The following is a 19,763-nucleotide window of genomic DNA, read 5'->3' as shown; positions in this document are numbered from 1 at the left end:
GTCTGTCATTATGCGCTCTGCACTACCATCCTACCCTCCATCACTGATGATATTTGACACTCAGGAACCTGTTCCTATCCTCCAGCTAATAACCTTGTCGTGGACCATCAAGTGTTCTTTTAGACGTCCTTCCCATTTACTCCTATGAACACATTTTGTTCTGGTTCCTCCCTCTCCCTCACACTACCTTAACCTACACTATCACCCTCACAACTACCACCCCATCTCATTAGTTCCACAGGCTTCATCAATTTCCAATCTCCCTCAGTTTCCTCTCTCACGCCCTGCCGTGCGACGACACCATCACTGAAAATTATGATTATCTACGGTAATTGTGAGGTTCCTGTCACCGCCAGACTGGTACTGGGGTCCAAGTCCTGCCCTGGTGTTCATTGTTCTTCCCTTCTTACCTTTCCTTCCTTCCACTCTTACCTTCCCTTCCTTCCTCTCTTACCTTCCCTTCCCTCTTCTCTTCCCTTCCCCTCTTTCCTTCCTTGCCCTATTTTCCTCCCTTTCATATCCTCCTTCCCTCCCTATCCCCTACCCCTATCTTCATTGTCCTCTTCTTCTCTTCCGTCTACTTATTCCCCTTTCCTCTCGCCCCCTCAGCCCGTCCACCCTCCTGGTTAGCATGTGTACAGTAGCGTGTAAACCAGCGTGTGGGCGTGTGTCGAGACCCCTTGGTATGACAGGCGTGGGGCATCCCTATGCTGATGTATACAAACAGAAAAGTCTCTGGGAGTGACTTTCCAGAAGTGGGCAGACCTGGAAGAATGTGAGGGAGTGTCAAGAAGCCCACTGGATTGGACAGATGTGAGAAGACACGGAGTGCATAAGAATGTTTTTAAAGTGAAAGTGCTAAGGATAGAAGGATAGAAGAATGAAACATTGTACGAGAGGTGGTGGGGGTGTTTTTAGAAACGAGGAAGAATGTGAGTGCCTAGGAGCCTGGAGGAATGTAAGAGAGCATTGCATTGAGAGGTGTGGGAGTGGTGTACTGATATATCAGGCAGCAAAGCGCAAATATTCAGCGTAAATGAGTCAAGTGGTAAAGGAATGTAGTAGAGGTTGGCAAAGCACCGCAGGGAGGGATATGGGAGTGACGCTGTTCAAGAAGCGGATTCTGAAGGATGCGTTTCATAATACAGTGTGAGGGTCTTATAAAGTGGGACTCCGCCAGGTCTTTACCTGTCTTCCATCTACACCACCGCATATCTACATCTGTGTTAAGAGATACGCACGTCTACCTTGCATCACACCTCTGTCTTCCGCACCTACACATCTGTGACAGGCCCAACCATCACACATGCATCTCCCATCCTCAACGCACCTGTGTTTGACCATCGTTAAACTATTTTCTCCCCATTATCACAAGTGTGTAATCGTTTCGGAACTTCAGTTTTTCTCCACTATCAGCACATGACTATCCATCAAACTACCACACCTGTAATCGTCTAACTGTCATACACACTTTTCCTAACCATCTAAGTACACTCTCACGAAAATAACCCCTCACCACCACATCTTTATTTACTCCATGACCATGTATGTCTCCTCACGTCTAGGATTTAATCTAACTCTCCATATATATATATATATATATATATATATATATATATATATATATATATATATATATATATATATATATTCATATATGTATATTTATCGTGTGAATGCCTATCAGTATTGTATGGGTAAGGATTTTTACAATCACCGGGCCCCATCTCGATGTGTTTGTGTGTGTGTGTGTGTGTGTGTGTGTGGAGGAAATACCCCCAATATGATTACGAGAAAAGTTCAGAAAAAGGATAAGAAAAACGTAAACGACCCTATACACATTCTCAGGCAACCCCCGTCATAAGTGCCACTCTGTATCACCATCCTATATAAATTCTCTGGGATAGTATGATCCTCTTTTGAGAGGGGCAAAAGAAAATGGAGAGAAAACGGAAGAGCAAAAGGAAAAACGTATCTATAAGTAATCCCGATAACCTCTAATTCCCTACCAAGTCTAGGCACGAAGGTGTGGAGATAATTTTGAGATAGAATGACAAGATAATCAATCAACAAATGGCAAACAAGAAACCTCTCACTGTATGATTCATCCACTCAGATCATGATTTTATCTGATGCTGGTTTCACTCGCATTCATCTTGAGCATCTATTAGAGCAATAGTGATGACAATGATTTATATTTCTACTTTTGGACAAGTTTCGTTCTGTGTTTCATTACGATCAACGGGAACCTGAGGTAAGGAAGGGAATACAAAAACAGTTGTACGAGCAAGGTAGAGAGACCAAGATTTTTTCATCCATGTGTACAAACAATATCATGTCTATCGACCGTACTATCTCGAAGATTTGAGTAGATGTACTGAAATGAAACTGTCTCGGAAGATCAGAAAAGGATGGAATATCCTTCTAGGGAGAAATTCAACTAGTGCATATCGATTCTTTATGTTGTACGGATAATCGTTGTTTTGCAAAACCGGAAAAAAGTTAAAGTAAATAAAACCTAAAATCGACATCAGGTTTCGTAAAGTTTGCATATCAGAGTGCTCGCTCCATCACAATGTTTCCTGTAGTTACCGAAGCACAATGGTTATTGTCAAACCGGATGGAGGAACAGGAAAGACAGAGGAAAGAGATCAAACTCTCAGAAACGTCCATATAGGACCATCCAAGCCACTAATGATGGCGTAAATTCCATCCAAATATCTTTTAAAGCTTCCGGAATAGTCAGGAACAACAGGTGGTCAGTTTTCGTCGGTTGGTTTGCGAGCACACTCCCTCATTTTCCACGATCAAATGGTCACAGCGAACAAACCTAAAACATCAGCGTTCTCTCGACAGATCCGTGTACTGATAAGGCCCACAAAACATGCATTTAAGAAAGAGCTGGACGGAAAGATGAGACAGGTAGAGCTGTGGTGGTCTTCCTAAAGAACTAACCAGAGACTCCGGGAAGGAACATTTGAAAAAAAGAAAGGGAAGGTTGTGAGAGAGGCAATCTACCAAGATGAGAACCTCAGTGGGGAATATCATGGCAAGACGCCTCAGGTCTTCAAGGTTTTCCGGTAGTTTCCTCCGTAATGTCTGAGCCTTCTGGTAGCTTTAGACTCTTCTTAAACAAATTTGTGTCGTATAGCAGCAGCAAGGTGCCATAGAAATAGATTCCACTAACGCCACAAATTACCTTTTAAAAGGAATAGAAAATGTAAAAACACATTCGGCGTGGAAAGCTGCCGGAAACTTGAGGTATCTTTGAGTTAAAGTAGGAAAACGTGTGAGTCTTCTTTATCTTGGAAAGGCGGCAGGAATTCCATGTGGATAAGAGGCGCAATAAAACGGCAATATGCGTCTGGTGTACAGTAAGGCAGAGCTTCACGAGAAAAGGAGAACCAAAAAGCTCAAAAGGTATATAAAAAGCAATACTGTTATAGGATTAGACAGTCTTTGCTGGTGAGGAACTTCGTTGGACTTCTTCTCTGCCATGACTAGATTTTCATATGTTCACAAGTATTGAATAGACCATTCAAAGAGACAAAAAAAAAAAAAAGAAATCCTGAAAAAAAAGAGAGTGTAATGCATAATTCTTCTAGTCCTTATATTACAATGACACAGGTAGAACATTTTGACTGAAAACCTATTTTTTCTTACATTGGAGGCTACAATTACAGACAATAGTTTACATCAAGATCGGGCCTTGTTTGAAATGTAGAGAGGTTTATAAAAAGGAAAGAGGAGAGACAAGGGAAAGCATTTCCGAATTCTGGAGGAAGTGAGAAACCTGTCAGTTGGCCGAGTATTGCGTGATCTAGCTAATGGTGGGGGCACACAGGCAGCCAGCTCTCGGGAGCAAAAAACCATAGCTACACCAAAAGGAGAGGGAAAGTGAACCAACATGGCGGCGGAGGACAAGAGGTTCAGTTTTGAAGTTAGCTTGTGAGAGTTTATGAGTCGCATCGTGATACCAACGCTGCTATAAATTGCTATACTACGTTCAAGATGTGAAAATAATGGATCACACCAGATGAAGATTGTGGAGGCTACAGTGCAGAGGACTTCATACCATCGAGTTAACATAACATTCTTAATGATTCTCAAAACACCTGTCGAACATTTTCTTCAGAGAGAATCCTGGAGCCGCTACTGATGCTAGTGGTATCTTGTACCATAGGAGGCAAAATACCTTCCAAAAGCGAGGATTCGAACCAGGACCTTTTGCGTGGTAGTTGAGAACGCTAGTCTCTCGGTTATGAGATTCATCATTTACCAGTATTCTAAAAATTGACAAAACCGACTGACAAAGAAAACTTTTTCATATCATTTCTCCGGAATCACGAACGATCCAGCTCAAAAAGACATATAGTTTTCTCCTTCACCTGTGTTACAGATGATAAGATTTAGAAAAAAGACATTTAATCGTAAAGGGACAAATACAGTCATGTTTGGCATGAACCCGTCATGTTGTAAAAGATACTAGGACTTTTCTCACACAGGCATATCATCCTACGAAATAAACGGAGAGAGATTTGAAAAGTGCGACAGTTTTTATGGCAATGTCCCCGGAAGTTATAGAGTCAATTCGATTATCAAAAAGCACTCAAAGATCTTAGATGAGCTTCCTTTAGGGATAACATAACGGGTAACATTAGAATGGGTAACCTAAAGGCTATGATCCGGAGTTGCATTTGAATGTCCCCTCAGAAAAGTGCATTACACAGCTATTGATAGCTACGTCTCTACTATCACCAGCGAAGGTATTACTTAAACAAGGCAAACGCGTCCGAGATTCTTCTAATCAATTTTTACTCCGCTGGACGAGAAATCTGCAACAGGAATCCAAACGACGTTATGACTATTACATAAGACTGAACTTTGACCTTCCACAAGCACGGGTCTGTTGCAATCATAATCCACCTCATATGCCTAAAGGTGAGAGTCTACATGCGAGTATGACCACGACACCACGTCGTTCATAGGGAATGGTAATGTTGGCAATCATCGTATGAAGACGTCCTTTTGCAAGTAATTTCCATATCTATGAGCGAAATGTAATTATATTCAAAGATTATCATCTTTAATTCATGTAACCCTAGAATCTCATTTAGGGCTTCAGCAGCCTCAGGGCTGAGCTCCATGCGGGATCGAGATGTTCTTGGCTTCTCTGGGAAGAGAAAGACCCTCATGAAACCACATTATCTTTAGTGCAGTAACTAGTGACACAACCTCGTCGAAGATGACTGTCCACTCGCGGTGTTACCACTTCCAGGTAGAGCCTGCTGACACCATAGGAAAAAAGGCATATATCTATCTATCTATCTATATATATATATATATATATATATATATATATATATATATATATATATGTGTGTGTGTGTGTGTGTGTGTGTGTGTGTGCGTTTGTAACCTAGTGAACGAAAACAGAGCTGAAAAGAGAAAGAAATACCACAAATTTGCGCCTTTCCTCATGTCCTGTGTACAGATGAGGGGGGGGAGGTAATGGCTCGGAGGTATACATTCAGAGATACTCTGCAGGAACACAGTGCTAAACCCCAGAGACGAAGGGAAATCAAGACATATACCAGTGTGTAAGGACGGTATCGTCAGCCGTATGTCAGGATGAAGTGGTAAGTGAAGCAGATCCGGTACCCTGTGAGAGGTGAGTCAGGTTCATGACACAGCTCCGAGTCTTGCTTCTGGTGGCCATGGGTGACCCAGATATTGCATCACATGAGGGCTTCGTTCTCTGTGACCTGTATTGATGGGTTACTCGGGGTTTTTTTTATGGCATGAAGGGAATCTGTGACCTGACGATGAGTGACCAATTGTTTTTGTGTGACGACACAGTGCTCTGTGACCTGCAGATGTTTCTTCATGAGATAGTGTGATATGAATATGCTCTTTTGATGTAGATGTGTGTGTCTTGAGGGAATTGTGCGATATGAATGTGCTCTGTGATCTAGACATGTGTCAAGGGAATTGTTGTGAGATGAAAGTGGTCTGCTACCTGGAGATGTGTGCCCACGGGGTATTATATATATATGACCTGGAGATGTGCAGCCAGAGGATAGTGTGTTTCTTGAGGTTTTCTTTTTCTAATATGAAGAAACTCTGTATATCACGCCCTATGTAGCTTTTCCTTGAATGTTAAAGGTAATCATTAATGATATTTCAAGAATGAACATAATGTTTGCTGGGCTCCCAGCCGAGGGAATGGGAATGTAAGGCATGGCAAAAGTAGAGTCAGGAAAGATGTAATTGTGTTTCGATTCCATTATCTCCTAAACTGACATTCCAAGACGAAGATAAAGCTGTTAAAGGTTCTGTGTCGTAATGTACTATTTACTAATATGTGTTAAGTCCGTTTGAATCAATGCATCGTTTTGAATTCGCAAAATGATTTATTCTTCTACTTCGATATGTTGTCAGGGCCTGAAGGAGGAGAGTTCTGCAAGGTCATGATTACATTGCTTGTATGAGTGGGAGTGAAGGAAGGATAGGCAGCTGTTTCTGAGTGGATTCTGTGAAGAATTTTCAAGCTTCTTCCTCTTTGGGGTGTAGTGGGCCTGTGGCTGATTTTCGCATGGTGTCTCATGAGTACATTTGTACATTCTTTAGGAAATATGATTTCGTTAGAATGAGTCAGGATTGCTCCCTGAGCTAGTGAAGTGAGCGTGGATTTTCCTTAAAGTGCGCCAGAGTTGGTTGCTGTGTTCAGGAGGGAGTGCCAATTTCTAGTTTGTCTTTCGGTGATTAGGGTATTGATTGGTGATCTTTAGAGTTGGGATTTGTTCTGATTTTCTGTTGATGGTGAGTGGTTGAGTTTTGAGCTGGTTTCTTTTACTTTATGAGGTATGTGACTTGAGGGGAGAAATTTGGATTACACTTCTCTCTGTACCCTTGTGGTATTTGCTCTTTGCTGGATTGGTTGGAGATATTGATGAAGTTGTGAGATCTCTCTATCTACCGATGAAGCATCATTTATACTAAAGTTCTGGAGCGCCGTTCCCATGTACTGTGTGAAAGATGGTCAGTTTTTGGTGTCCACTAATTTGCGTACGTTTTTTTTTTCACTGGTTGAGTTCATTGGTAATGTTAGATGGGGTGTTGCCAGAACGAGCAAGTGATCAAAGGTATCTTTCGTATTAGCGCGCTCCAGTTGCTCCGTTTGTGTAGTGCTAGCGAACAGAACGTGATGGTTGGCGTGGTCAGCTGCTGGAGGTGGTTGGCGTGGTCAGCTGCTGGAGGTGGTGGGGTGGTCAGCTGCTGGAGGTGGTGGGGTGGTCAGCTGCTGGAGGTGGTGGGGTGGTCAGCTGCTGGAGGTGGTGGGGTGGTCAGCTGCTGGAGGTGGTGGCGTGGTCAGCTGCTGGAGGTGGTGGGGTGGTCAGCTGCGGGAGGTGGTGGGGTGGGAGTCGGCTTTGAAGTGCTGGTTGCATAGGTTGGGGATATTGAGGAGGTTGCAGTTGGATTATGTGTCAGTCACCTCGGGGATCAATGGATGTGAGTGTTGAGCCAAATGGAATGGTGCGTATCGAAATCTCTCCACGGAGATAGATGTTGTGCATGCTGGTGAGGGTCATGCAGGTGTGGAGTGTATCGGAGGGAGGAGGGGGAAATGTGAAAAGAGAAAGATATATACATTGTACTCTCCCTCGTTTGACTCGACATAACTCAGGTCGGGCCTGAGCTTATGTAAGTATGTTGTCCTTATAGGTCAGTGAGTTCCCTGATGAAAACTGTTGTCAAAACGTTGGAATAAAACTCGAGTTCCAGGACAGAGTTTACATTCACCTCCCCTCCAGTGTATATATATATATATATATATATATATATATATATATATATATATATATATATATATATTATTCCTATGAATCCACGGAGGAATGAAACACGATAAATTCCCAAGTGCACTTTCGTGTAATATTCACATCATGGGGGGGGGGGGGTTACATGAAAGATATATAACAGTCAGAAGATATACAACGAAGAGACGTAGCTAGGACACCATTTGGTAAACAAGTGACAAGTGACAATTACATGATATTTATAACATAATGCCCTGCAATAGCGAGAATCCGAACCTCGTACCTTTTGCGTGGTAGCTCGTTACAATGATCACTCGCCTACTCTGCCTATTGTAGAGAAATGACTATTCGATTACTAGTAATCTAATACCCTTCATCTCACCTCCATGAGCAATGGGATCTAGACAGATCAGATCCCCTCAGGTTCACATTACCCAGTAGTTAGCAATTTTACTGGACTTATTGAACCGATTGAACTACTTCTATTCGAATCTCCTCCGTGGTTCACATGCTGTGAATACTGTGGCCGGCCAGCCACTGGGTCTTACTCCGTCACAAGATTTGGGTTTACGGTTCCTCATTCGGTATTCACACCAACCCAGAGTCAACTGGGGATCTCTCATCCTTTACCCAGGGAACGCCACGCACAGCAAAGCTTCTGTCTTCTGAATCTGAATATATTGAAGAATATCTATGCACTTTTACGTTTTGCCCTGTTCTGATATATATATATTTTGTGACTATGAATATCTCTAGATATTTTTTCCGCTCGAGAAAAGTAAAGAATGCTACGCCAACGAAGACGATAAAAACTAATTAGCAATAACAATTCCAAACATAAAATATAACTAATTTAGATACGTATCTTTATTTAGAACTGATATATTGACTACAACAACCAATTCTTATGCTTATGACCGTCCAGTCATGTTTTGATCAATCGTCATCATAAGAATCATAAGTATACAGCAAATTTGAAAAAAAAAAAAGGTTGTAACGATCAAAATGATATCTTTCTCCTTTTTGTTTTTTGATTAGAAAAAATATTCAAACCCTTCCAGACGTTCCCTTAAAAGCCATGTATGGATTTGAAAAAAATATAATAGTGTATAAGAAGTAGAGCGAAAAAAGAGAAAAGAGTAAAATATATTCTTAGAATTTTTCTGTAATTGGCACACATCACCCCTCAAAAAAAAGTACAAACGAAAATATGGTTTTTATCGGGATATAAACGAGGAGGAAAATATTTCAGAGGTCTAGCAAAAGAGGGGTAGAAACTGTCGTTACGAAAAATGTGTGCCGAAAAATGTGTGCCGAAAAATGTGTGGCCCAGACACTAACGAAGGAAGTCAAGGAGCCACCTTCCTTTAGCAGCAATCGATTTAGTCTTTTTGGGAGAGAGAGAGAGAGAGAGAGAGAGAGAGAGAGAGAGAGAGAGAGAGAGAGAGAGAGAGAGAGAACATTGGAAAGACAGGCAAGAAAGGGCCCGTTAGCACATGTCTAAGTTACCAGTTTTCATCTCTTATCTTATCGCATTTGTTTCCTAACAGGATGAAGCAAGGATAGAACAGCAGAGAGGCGATTTTCTTACTCTTCACTCCCTCTGGTAATAACATTCGGTAAGAAAAAGAATGGAAGAAGATCCCATGATACTGTGAGACACGGCTGTTTTGGAGTTTAATAAGAAAGAACGAAAGAGAAAATCCTTCCGTTGAATATTATCTTTCTATCACGCCTTCCTCTGCGCTGCGGTGTATTCTTAGGGTCTGGAGTAAGAAAAAATGAACCAATGCTTATGTGTGTTTTTGTTCCCTTGCGTTTATTCAGTATATTCCTGAGCAAATGAAAAGAAAAAAATGTCTAACCGATTTTTTGATCGTGTTTAGTCTGCATTAACAGCTCTTGCCAGTAGCTTATTCCAGTGTTCAACACATCTTTTTTGCAAAGAATTTTTTTTAGCTGATCAGTGTTACATCAGCCCGAAGCTTTAGTCCACTTATACCAGTAATTATATTATCCAGCATTTGAAAAAGGTCTTCGAAAGTTACGAATATTTTGAAAACTTGTACTGGGCCATTGCTAAGCCTACGCTTCTGAAGAGAGATCTTATCCTTTTTGCCTCTCTTTTTACGTCAGATTTCTCAGAGTTGGTATCAAGTTTGACGCACTTTGAACTTATTCCAGTTTTCCTCATCTTTCCCGTAATATGGGGACCAAAATGGACTGCAAATTCTAGATGTATTCTTTTCAAGGCGATGAAAACGGTCTGATCTTTTTTTTTTTCCTATTTCGTGTCGCATCACAGAGGTACATTTCTGTTAAGTATACCTAGCACGTTGTATTGGGGGAGTGGTTGTTTGAGAGGGTAGTGGCGTGCACAGAGTATCAAACCCAGAGGGAGTAATGTGGCTCCAATAGCAGCTAAGGTTGTGCTGTCAGATGTTTGCTTTGACTATTTTTGTGTAAGAAATACTTGAATCAAGTAGGAAATTTATATAAGGCTCTTATGGATGTGGAGAAAGGGGAACTGGTATGACGAATATATAGTGTGTGAGGAAAGACACTAGACGCACTGAGAACTTTCTATCAAGAAGAATAAGGCTTGTGTAGGTGTGTGTGTGTGTGTTAGGGGGGAGAGGTGCAGGAATAGACGAAGATTAGTGGATCCAAATGAAGGTGGGTTTGTTTCAAGGGAGTGTGATGTTACCGTGATGGTTCAAATTGTTTATGGATGGGATGGTGAGGGAGGTAAATACACGAGTGTCTTGGAGAGAGGGTTGGGCCTATAGTATCCTGGATGTGGACCAGGGTAGAGATGCGCAAGTTGCTTTTTTGCAGATGACTTGAGACTCTGGTGGTAGACTGAAGAGAGAAAGCATCCAGGAGGTAGCGGCTGAGTTGGCAAGAGTGTGTGAAAGGTGTAAGGTGAATGTTAATGTGAATGAGGTAGGCGTTTGTGGACATCCTTCTGTTAATATTAACACGAGAGTTAACCCTTTTTAGTATCATATGATTTTTGTGGCTCGACAATTACGTAAGAGGAGATCAAAGCCGGGAAAGTCATCATTAAACGACAAAAAATTCTTTTTCGGGGACTACTCTGTGTAACGAACGACAACGTATAACGTATAAAAAAGAAAGAAAATCTAGCCCAGTGGCATGAAAAACACGTAGTGGTTAAGTAAATAATAGGATTCCGATACCCCGCCCCCTTCAACGGTAGAGGTTGTCACAGAAAACGTGTACAATATCATCCTGTTGGTGCGTTTTTCTTGACTCCTGAGTCCGCTCTAGTGGGTCCCCAGCGGCCTCTCTCTCTCTCTCATCTCTCAGCGTGACAGCTTCTTTTCTCAGACCTTTTCCCTCAGACAGACTGGTCCTTTTGTACATATTTCTTTCCCATTTCTTGCACCTGCCACTCTGTCCAGGGATGCTTCATCTTCACCATTATTAGTGAGGGAAATTTTTTCTGCGTATACCTAACTTTTTTGATGATTCCCGTTGTTGGGGATCTTTCGTCTCCAGATCTGGCTAAGTCCCCTGTCTTGTGTCATCCTCATCTCTGAGTGTATGGTTTATGTTCTGAGCTGTGCATGACTAGGCGTTATTATCTTCTGGCTTCTTTCCATTATAATTTGAGTTTTTCTTAGGATGTCTTCCTCCTCTTTTTTTTTTTTATCGTTTTCTTCATCTTTTTTGTGACTTTCCAAAGTCATTGAAGAACTTCCGTCTCTGTCGACTATGTTATTACTTTTTTCTCTTAAGTTCCGATCAATGTTTGTGTACTTGTGAGTGTGCACTGTTTACACACCAGAGTCAACAGTCACACTTTGATATCCTATTAGCCTTGAACGCACTCAATGAGATCAGGACACTTTTATAGCTTCATCCTGAAAGCCTCAAAGGATATGTGTTCGTGATGAATCCTTCTGACACAGTCTGGAAGAGGAGATCAATGAAGTAACCATCATGGTCACTCACACACCATGTCTAGGAAAGTCATTTACCGACTATCTCTTATTAAGACTCACAGGGGAACGTCATCCCCTCAGACCATTTTTATCAGCTGCTAATGAAGTTCACTCAGAAGATACCTTTATATGCTGCTCTTCTCATACCTCACTCATGATAATAGCAAGGTACTCAAGCGTTTGTAGGAGGGTACTCCTGCAAGCCACTGGCCTTAATGCGTCCACACACACACACACACAGGCCATCACGCAAATCACACGTAAAAGCCTCCTTGCTCAGATACACAAGTTATCCAGGCCACTAACTCACGACACCCTCCCAGTCCCTCCCTCGAGCCACCTACCGGGATCACAAGCTTGCCTCCAGTGAGGAAGAAGAAGCAACGCCAGCTGGCCGGTCAGCATCAGTCATCCATCTTACAATCAATACATCACTTCATATGATGAATCAGGACAGCATGAACTCGTCAGTAACATTAAGAGATGATTTGAAAATGAACTCTATTCATAACCAGAGAACAACATTGATGTGTCGTCTGTATTGTTTTACGTGTTAGATTCATTCTGATTCTGATTGTATGAACAATATTACGTCAGTGAGGGTTTAATGCAATTTTGTTCTCTCTTACGTTTGGCATCAAATAACACGCAAACAACTGTTTAAGTTGGACCATTAAGTGACAAGTGGACGATACGGGAATTATATCATTTCTGGGATGTTCATTCGAGTTACTTCCACACAGAACCTAAAGGGGAAGGACAAGAATAAGAGGGATCGTCCCTAGATTACCAAACTAAGTTAAGGATCATCTCTTTTCATGTCATCTACATCAGCGTGTAAAAGTGGCAAATGAAAGGTTACTGTTTACCTGACTCCGTTATTTAATTTTCTAGTCTGGGGCGTGGGATGTGACTTTGCTTAGCGTGGGAGACTGGAACACGAGTAGTGGGAGCACATGGAGCCTGGTTGCGTGGGAGATTAGAACAGGAGTGGTGGGGACACATGGAGCCTGGTTGTTCAGTGTTGTACATATGTTGTATAACATATATAAATAAGGACAACAAGGCGTCATTGATAATAGATTTCTGGTCCTCTAGACCATCAACCATGAAGATTCCTGGCTAAATCAAATCATCAAAACAAGCTCAGTAGCCATCTCCATGCAGAGGTTGATATCATTGACAGAATACGTCTACATCATGAACCATTTGACATTTTTCAGTCTTTAGATGTCCCTCTCAATAACAATAATGACCTTAATGGGCCTTGTTAACCAAGACGCAATATACATACCGCCATGCCACGGGAGACTTACCTTACAAGGCGGTAACAAGATTCTAAGGATACCAAAGCCTGCCTCTATTATATCGGTGACTTTGATGCTATTCGAGCAACTCTTGGACGCTCCTCAACAAAAATCAATGAAAAAGAAGTAGCGAGTGTGATGAAGCACTCTGGTACACAACACCTAGTGCTGACCCTTCCATAGTTCATGAGCCAATCAGTCCTCACTGTCCTTTATGTGATTATAGGAAATGGATACACTTACCACACCATCCACATCAAGTAGGTAACCCTTACCTATAGCAATTATATGCTCACGATAATTACTACATGAACCACACAGAATCTGAGCTCAGCCCTGGAATACAACGGCTGACAACTCACAGTGCAAAGCGGACCCAGCGAAAATAGTGGACGATGATCTCTCTACTACAAAGACCATGAGGGAGAAGAATACTAGAGCAATGATAAGGCATTAGACACAATGGTGTGAAACCGTACGAATAGCACAGTTACCTGCGATCCCTGCCACCAGCAGGTGCAAAACAATAACATACCCACCGCCCACCTGGGAAATCCTAGAAATCAAACACTGCTCCACCAACACACCCATGGATGGACGTACACCTTATAAGGTATATATTTCCATCAGACATTGATGGGGAAGGCAAAGGGAGAGCATGACAAGCACTGAGGAAAAATTACCAATGATCTGGCATAAGAGTTTGACATTATGGGGAAGCCACAAAGTAGCCTCACATTCATGGCAGTCAGCACTATCAATATGATAAAGGTATGGCGGGCGAAATCAGGAACACATGGAAGACTGTACGTACGATTATACTTGAAGCAAATTGTGAGTATAATCGGAGACAAAAGGAATGCTTGACCGTCTTTCTAAAAAACAAGGAAAGAGCCATTCCTCACTGTAGCCTCTAAGTGAGATTTGACACGCCAGCCTCAGGTACGAGACGAAAAAGACTCCCTTAAGTTTTCTTTCGCGTCTTTATCTAAGATCCTCATTATCATCTCATCTACATTCATCTTTTAGCATCTCCTTCGAATTACATCTTTCACTCCCCATCTTCTATTCATAATCATTCAGATGAAGACTCATTCTTATTCATATCCAGACTCATTTTTTTTCTTCGTATCGAAACTCTTTTTCTCATCAACCAACTTTCGTGGATCTTTATCCTGCCTCGCTCTATTCCTGGTCTCCACAATGTATCGTAAAGGTTTCCAATAACTCGCTTTGCAGAACGATCGTCATTACTACAGCTTCATCTTGTACCAACGTCACGTCGCGAAGCTTCTGCTTTATCATGTAACATCGACTGGAGGGTCTGTGTTGCAGTGTCATTCTAATCTTTTCACAAACGGACTCAGAAATACCAGACATATGATCTCCAAAGCTGACAATTAAACGCCTCTTAAACCTTACGGTGCTTATATTATTCCACATAAGATAAAGACACATTCCTCCACATATCTGCCATGTCTTCCTTGTAACTATACCATGGATCGAAGTTTATGAACGTCCTTTTCTTCAACGTATGTAGCTGCACAACCTTTATTACTGCATGACGCAGTTCTTTTAATACCAATTGCTTAAAAGGAGTTGAGGTGAAACAGAATATCACTGCAGGAGGTGGCAATAATATAGGACAGATGTATGGTTTTTCTATCATAATCAGACACACGCACACACACTCACACGCACACGAAACAATGATGTAAGTAAACTCACAAAAGAAAATAAACTCGAAAGCTCCAAGATTTCGCATTCCTGACAGTGGATTGAAATACAGTCGAATACTTGATGCTTCTGAGCTTATTTTCTCGAGTGAGTTGGCTCACGTATGGTTTACGTCAAGAAGCCAGCCCAAGAAGCCTAATTTCAGCGTGATAAAGATTTATGACAACCAGTTTGATCAGACACGTTCTACTCTTAAGGATATGTTTAACTGCTGAGCTTAAAGTAGCTCCCTAAACACCTTTAAATACATAGAGTTATCCGACGTGAAGATGGTCTTTCATAAAGTCTTGTATTTTGTGGATGATGGTAGAAATATAATATGTATCTCGTCGGCGTTCTACCAATAACAAATGAAATCAAATACTTTTGATTAATCAACTTTCGACGAGATGATGAGAGACAATGGGATAACTGGTGTATTATCCACTAAATTTTCAAAGGACGAATTAACTGAAAAACATTATCATTTCTTTTCGAGTTTCACTCGAGTATTGGGGTTCTGTAAGAAGATAGATGCGAAGTTTTATTGCATTGCGGATATTGAACATCTCACAGTTTGTCTTAATCCGCCCTGGATTTATACAATCAATTTTGCTGATAAACTTGTTTGGTTTCAGTATGTCTAGGTTACTTCTTGTTTTGTTTATGTTTTTCGTCAAGACCTGTTCTTCTGGGACTTTCCAACGCGTCGTCTTCATATTTGGATACCTTCCGTTTTCTGCTTTAGATGTGTCATCCCATAGGTATCGTTCTGTCTCTATAAATCACTGAACGTCTTCTTTCCATTACATTTTCATGTCCTCGTAGTCAGGCAAATCTCTCATCCGTACTTCTCCCTCACAAGCCACAACAATCTGCTCTCTATGCTTTTCCTTTAAACTTTCACTGTTACATACTCTTTAAAATCCCCTCTCAGCGTCTTGCACCTCCTCTTCTGTCTGTCTCTCTCTCTCTCTCTCTATATATATATATATATGTGTGTGGCTGGTGTTGGAGGCCTATAAATGAAACTGAGATTGGACAGTGTTGGGAGTAAGGTTAATGTGCAGGACTGCTGTCTCGGTTAATTTGATGGTGACCTAGTTAGTGGTAGTTTAGTTCTGTCGTCGGGTTGCGTAGGTTCTCTACGATTCATCTCATTGATTCCGTATCTATGTGCGTACTTACTTTGCACATATCACGTGCATGTGTAGATTTTGCTGTATGATGCACTAAAAAAAAAAAAAAAAACTCTGGCACATACATGTGCCACTGCGAATCAGCTGTGGGCAAAGAGTCTGTGATAGATAGAGTTGCTCCGCTGCAAACATACGGATCACGAAGATAAGACACACACACTCACGCCTCCTTGAAGATGTGACAGTATCGTCATATCAAGGCCACCTCGGGCGACGGGCGAGGAAACACGGCGTCTGGCTTTTCTCCTCATATTCTCAACAAAGTGCGAGTGTAGAGAACAGTGTCTCTCTATAAGTGTCTCTTTTGACCTTGACCTAGACGTAAGGAGGGCCTGATGATCAAGGTATTGATTATGATAACATTCAAATGTAAGCAAACCCCTGAAACTCATAGTGTATCAAAAAGAATAAATTCCATTTAAGAACAATAGCCTTATTGGAGGTTAACCAGAATAATGTTTCCTCTCGAAAATTTAAGGAATGATTAAACTAAGATATTGTTAGCAAGAGGCAAAGGCAAATAAAATCTTTCGATATTCTTTGGTGCTCCCTTAATACTGTTTGTATATCCAGCACCAGGTCTTTCAAATGATGTAGACATTACGCATTACTAAGAAACTCGTGACTCTTTGCAACACTTGATCACACACAGGAATAACCTGTTCCCTGGAAATGATTTCTAAATGTTATTATTCAGTTCTCATGAAGGGGAGAGAATTGATCCTTCCAGGATGTTATAGACAAGGAAAACTCTCATCCCCTCACCCTTTTCCTTAACCCGGGAAGAAAGAAGGGCATGACAGGGGAAGGATCCCATCTTTATGTTATATCACCTTCAATGATACACTTCTCGCTTTCGATTCTGTCTCTGTCTGTCTCTCTCTCTCTGCCTCTGCCTCTCTCTCTCTGCCTCTCTCTCTCTGCCTCTCTCTCTCTCTCTCTCTCTCTCTCTCTCTCTCTCTTCCTGGACGAATTTTGGACGATATTCCTAGAGGCTGAATCAGCGACAGCAAACGACGCAGAAACTCCTTGACAGAGGAGACACACCAGCTTATTAGCATAGAAAGTATAGTTTGGCAGATGGCCACCTGTGCCAAAGCGCCGCCGGGCTCGGCTCTCACATCTACCACAGATTTATCCACGGCCGGGAGATGCTTCTTGGAAAAAAAAATAAATACAATAGTTTTCATAACGATGATAATAATTCTAAGACGATGATAAGAAAGAATTCTTTTGGTCAGAAACATACGAACACGGAAATCATCTTTATCATCACCGATAATTACCCCATGACCAATGACTACGAAAGAAAGAGTTCTAGTGTTATCCAGAACCTTTTCTAAATGCTCCTGCAAGACTATATATATATACTCCCAGCGATACAGCCTCGCCAGTAAACGTCTGACTTTTCTTCAGTAACTGTCCTCTGAAGATGCGTCAGTACACGGAAGCACTCAAGATTTCTTTTTCATCATATTATATATGTATTGGAATACCAGACTTATCCTATTTGAAGATGCACCGAGATTGAAAAGTCACCTTTGGCGAGGTTGCATCGTCGTCAGTTGACGAAACAGAAGTTAATCTCGTCAAAGAACCTCTCACTTCAAAGGAGTCCAACTTATCACTATAATGAATCTAGCTCTCACAGTAATGAAAGTAATGGTCGATATAGAGCACTGTTGTCTAGGTTATATTGCGAGGAGAAGACCTGTCATAAATGATTGTGAAAAATTATTTTATTAGGTCTAGAATGAGCCCAGGTTGATCATGATCAGTATTATTAATCAAAAACATAGAAGTAACACAAAATCACAAAGTAACAGCAAGTATAATAACTAATTAACCAAATTCAATCAACAATGAATCCGTGAATCACATCCCCATGAATAGAAAAATATTACCACAAATCAAATGAAAAGCAATTTCCCAGCACACAACATAAGACTATGTTAACACACCCACAAGTGCATTTAACCACAAAGGCAGCTTACCTTATATAACAAAATCGTTCTGCTCCCCTACCACGCCACCACACCTCGAGGAAGAGCCACTACACCTCAGGATGCCGATCTGGAATGAGACCGCCGTGGAAGGCATCGGCACTGATATATAAAGGGTTGGTATGAAGCCCGGCTTGTCTCAGTCAAAGTGAGACGAAGCAACAAGGACTTGAACTAATGAATCCTAACGCAGAACGATTTGGTTCCAACGTGGCAGAGAGGCAGTGGTGCGTAGTATGGAGGACAAAATAATATAAGAGTTTTAATCTAAACAAGATCTTAGGAGAGTACATGATAATATATATCTATATATATATATATACATATATGCAAAGATTCGAGCCCCGTACCATTTGCGTGGTAGCTGGGAACGCTAACTGCGAGGCTATGATCGCCCCTAACAGGGAAACGACTATTCGATTGTTAGTAATCCAATGCCCTTAAACAAGATCTTAGGAGAGTACATGACATCACTGATACAGAGTTGAAGTTACAGGAGCCTCTGGATGGGGGTCCTGGGGTGAGAGTCCCAGAAACCTCCCTTTGTGAAAAGAGTTCTTGGGTTATATAATGATTATACGTATATTATTAACACGTTCTCTTTTCGTTTAGGTTAGAAAGACTGGTCCCATTTATTTGATTCATTGTCAAACTACATTGACATGAAATGTTACTGAAAGTAGATAATAAACGTTCCCTTTTCTTTTTCTTACTCTCTTGTAAAATTCCATACCTGTGTTACTTCAACGTTCCACTATGGTGGTCCTTCTATTCTTTTTTTTTTGCTGCTGGATGTTATTGCTTGGTGGGTTGAGGTCGGGGTGGGGGGGGGATATGGAAGGTGGAAAGAAAATGGGTTTTTTCTGTTTTATTCTAGACTCATCTATTTAGAATGGAAATGTAGTTAGTGTTTGAATACAGATTGGTCGTTGAATTCGCTTCAGGCCAGAGGGCCCATTTTTTGTCCTGTTTTTTTATGTATGCTCCGATGTTCTGGAAAGTACATTTGGGAAACATATTTTGTAAAGTACGTGTGTATGCAAAGACTATAATTTTGTTTCTCACAATCACAATTTTGCTTTTAATCTTTTTTTTTTGTAGGAATTCCACAGAAGTATGAGAGCTATGGATTAAGATGCCCCAGCTTACTCAGAACTGATTAACATGCCTGATCTCTGGCAAAAGCGAATGCTATGAAAAACCATAGGTTATAGCAACCTATTGATTGAGAGATGTTCTAGACAAATGCAGAAGGTTATCAGTGCCGTAATGACGGGTATAGGATAACAAGATAACGGTTATCGATACCAATGCACAACACTGTGATGTTAGTGATACAGTAATGGATGTGTTTAGTGTATCCAAGTATGATGTTGAAGATCAACTTGGTATCGGTGAGGTCGGTGGGAGGGATGACTCTAAGCGGAGGTGGTTGGGTAGGGAAAAATCATATTACTGGGAGGGAAGTCTGGTATATTGGAAGGAGGAGGTTAGTGTGTTGGGAGCGGGACACTTGTATGATGGGAGGAGGAATTTCTGGTGAAAAGTCACATTAACTGGGAAAATAATCGCCTTAAGCACCTCGTTATTGAATGACTTCAGGACGATGGCGAACTCTCGGTGGTTGGCCTTTAACGACCTCCCTGACGAGCAGCACAAGCACTGAGGGAGAGGTTGTTACAATGGTTGTTTCCAACTCTTCATAAAGAAAACGTTCCTTTCTGTCTCCCTAAGATGCTTTGGTCTT

The 19,763-nt window shown here is 41.4% G+C and overlaps 1 long non-coding RNA gene across 1 annotated transcript in view; it reads right to left on the bottom strand.

Moving 5' to 3' along the window:
* Positions 1–18,084, bottom strand: part of LOC139749676 (uncharacterized) — a 40,268-nt gene extending 22,184 nt beyond the window's left edge. The window contains exon 1 of the long non-coding RNA XR_011713010.1: positions 18,008–18,084. This is a non-coding gene — a long non-coding RNA (uncharacterized lncRNA). The remainder of the gene's footprint in view (positions 1–18,007) is intronic.
* Positions 18,085–19,763: the final 1,679 nt, after the last annotated feature.

The sequence above is a fragment of the Panulirus ornatus genome, chromosome 8 (assembly GCF_036320965.1).
Source record: "Panulirus ornatus isolate Po-2019 chromosome 8, ASM3632096v1, whole genome shotgun sequence".
Classification (NCBI taxonomy): Eukaryota; Metazoa; Arthropoda; class Malacostraca; order Decapoda; family Palinuridae; genus Panulirus; species Panulirus ornatus.
Note: the sequence above shows the minus strand (reverse complement) of the source record. Positions and strands in the feature narration are given on the sequence as shown.